This window comes from Schistocerca nitens, chromosome 2, assembly GCF_023898315.1.
Source record: "Schistocerca nitens isolate TAMUIC-IGC-003100 chromosome 2, iqSchNite1.1, whole genome shotgun sequence".
Taxonomy (NCBI): Eukaryota; Metazoa; Arthropoda; class Insecta; order Orthoptera; family Acrididae; genus Schistocerca; species Schistocerca nitens.
In genome coordinates, this window is record NC_064615.1 from 990,683,938 (window position 1) to 990,686,095 (window position 2,158).

Sequence of the window (2,158 nt, forward strand, 5' to 3'; positions counted from 1 at the left end):
GAGTTGTTCCTTAGTAATTGTCAAGCAGTGCTTCTTCGAGAATACTGTTGTTTTAACTTCTTACGAAGGGTATGGTCGGCGAGAAGGGTCGATATCCAGTGGAAAACGTCTTTCCGTTACTACAGTATCTTACACAATACTACTCTCAGTGGAAAACGTCTTTCCGTTACTACAGTATCTTACACAATACTGCTCCCACTTGCCAACGGGCCCGCAGCTCGTGGTCGTGCGGTAGCGTTCTCGCTTCCCACGCCCGGGTTCCCGGATTCGATTCCCGGCGGGGTCGGGGATTTTCTCTGCCTTGTGGTGGTTGGGTGTTGTGTGATGTCCTTAGGTTAGTTAGGTTTAAGTAGTTCTAAGTTCTAGGGGACTGATGACCATAGATGTTAAGTCCCATAGTGCTCAGAGCCATTTGAACCATTTTTTTGAACTTGCCAACGGATATTTTGACAACATGTACAATCTGTGACGATCGGTTTGAGTCAACCCTTCTACAAGACAGAGGGCTCCGTCTCGGAAGGACGTACTTGGCCGCCCTAGCCTTTTTTTCATTTCACTAATCTGCTCTGCTTTTACAAAATTCCTGGTGCCGAACTACTACCAAAACCGCACCTATTTTAGTGAATTTACTCCTATTTCGTAAAATTCCAGCAACGGCCTTGCCGCCGTGGATACACCGGTTCCCGTCAGATCACCAAAGTTAAGCGAAGTCGGGCGTGGCCGGCACTTGGATGGGTGACCATCCGGGCCGCCTTGCGCTGTTGCTATTTTTCAGGGTGCACTCAGCCTCGTGATGCCAATTGAGGAGCTACTCGACCGAACAGTAGTGGCTGCGGTCACAGAAAACCATCATAACGACCGGGAGAGCGGTACGCTGACCACACGCTCCTCCTATCCGCATCTTCAGCTGAGGATGACACGGCCGTCGGATGATCCCGATGGGCCACTTGCGGCCTGGAGTGCTCGTAAACTTCCGCTATATGGCAACGAATTGCATCTGGGATTGGTTTCTTTAAAGATAAAGGCCGTATCACATAGCGCACATCAATCAGTCAATATGTATACGTGAATGCCACCGTTTTGAAACTGTACTTCGAAGCGCAACAGAACAGCTGCCTTCCTCTACCGATGGCGCTTGAAAGCTTTGATCATCTCTTCTGCACAGATGTGTAATTCAGTTCGTACGGTATGCATACACAGATGAACATTATTGCCACTATATCTTCTGGTAAACCTTCCGGGACGTAAGGTCGTGGTCCATGAAACTCTTCAGCGCCTAACGTTTCGTCCAGAGCTGCGCTGGACATCTTCAGAGGGGTGTATCTCCTCCGGTGAGCCTTGCCGACTGACGGGTCTGACGTCTGAGAGCGACTTATATATCGTAGAAAGTGGGCGTGGTCAGAGTTACACGTGATATGCAGAGATAATCTTTGTCAGAGATAAAACTTAACTACCTATCGTAATCTCGTCACGGATAAAACTGTCTAGCAATTCTGTAGTGCTACTGTCCAAATATCACTAAGTTTCATGGTCTCTTCTTTCCGATTAAAATTATCCCTATGTTTATATATTTCAATTGCTTCTCTACAAAGCCGTGGGTAATAGTTCGTCGTCGTAGATAAAATTTTTGTTTCGGAAAGACCACGACCTTACATCCCGGAAGGTTTACCAGAAGATATGTCATCCGGTCGTGAAAGCCTTCATACTATGATTATTGCCACTACCCACCACGAGACTGCTGGCGTCGCTATCACGTGGCATCGCAAGGAAAACTTTGAGCTGTTAGCACGCTATTGTCGTGAGCTTGTGTGCAAAGTGGTTCATGGACGGTGAAACGAAGCCTCATCAGAAAGCGCAGAGGTCGGAGATTTGCCAGCTCTGTGATGCACGATAGGCAGAGGTCTGTGGCAGATCTGTCATCAAAGTGCGATACTGATGCAAACACAAATGTTTCGGAGCACACCTCTCAGCGTACATTGTTAAACATGACGATCCGCAGAAGATGACGGTACGTGTTTCCACATTGACGCAACGACATTATCAGTTACGACTCCAGTGGGCTCTGGATCATCGAGACTGGACTACGCATCAAGAGAAACGTGTCGTCCTGTCGGGTGAATGAAGTTTCTTGCTGCACAAGGTCAGTGGGCGTGTCCGG

The 2,158-nt window shown here is 48.1% G+C and overlaps 1 pseudogene; it reads left to right on the forward strand.

Annotated features, from left to right (window-relative positions):
* Window positions 1-649: 649 nt before the first annotated feature.
* On the forward strand, window positions 650-767 carry LOC126238070 (5S ribosomal RNA; annotated as a pseudogene).
* The last annotated feature ends 1,391 nt before the right edge of the window (window positions 768-2,158 follow it).